This window comes from Carlito syrichta, unplaced genomic scaffold (assembly GCF_000164805.1).
Source record: "Carlito syrichta isolate Samal-C Ts95f unplaced genomic scaffold, Tarsius_syrichta-2.0.1 Scaffold308101, whole genome shotgun sequence".
NCBI lineage: Eukaryota > Metazoa > Chordata > Mammalia > Primates > Tarsiidae > Carlito > Carlito syrichta.
In genome coordinates, this window is record NW_007252197.1 from 378,285 (window position 1) to 378,705 (window position 421).

Here is a 421-nt window from a genome sequence, read left to right on the forward strand (position 1 = left end):
GAGTCGGGAGCGGCCCGGGTGCGGCGCAGCCAGGCTGGAAGACAGCCGTGGTGGGGGGAGGCCTGAGACCCCAGCCTGTCACGGCAGGGTCTTTGAATCAGGGCAGGGTCGTGGGTGGGTGGCCCGCAACCCTTCTTGGTGTGGGTGGGTGCTCTTGGAGATGACGGCCGTGTCCATGTGCGCACACCAGACCCGTGGGCTGGACCCTCACTTGGAGCCCCCAGCTGCCGGGTCTCCCAGGGAGCCTGACCTCCCCAGTCCCAGTGCCAGTGCCTGTCCCCAGCCAGTGCCAACCCAGCAAGCAGAGAGGCCGCAGGTGGAGGCAGGGGACACACAGCCCTGCGGGGCTCAGCCCTGCACAGTGTCCGCTCCAGAGGCTGGGGTTTCCCGAGGGGCTGGCCTGCCCCTCACCTCATCCTCA

At 69.1% G+C, this 421-nt stretch overlaps 1 protein-coding gene across 1 annotated transcript in view; it reads left to right on the forward strand.

Annotated features, from left to right (window-relative positions):
• CACNA1I (calcium voltage-gated channel subunit alpha1 I) overlaps positions 1-421 on the forward strand; it is a 104,983-nt gene that overhangs the window by 95,851 nt on the left and 8,711 nt on the right. The gene's annotated exons all lie outside the window — the stretch shown is intronic.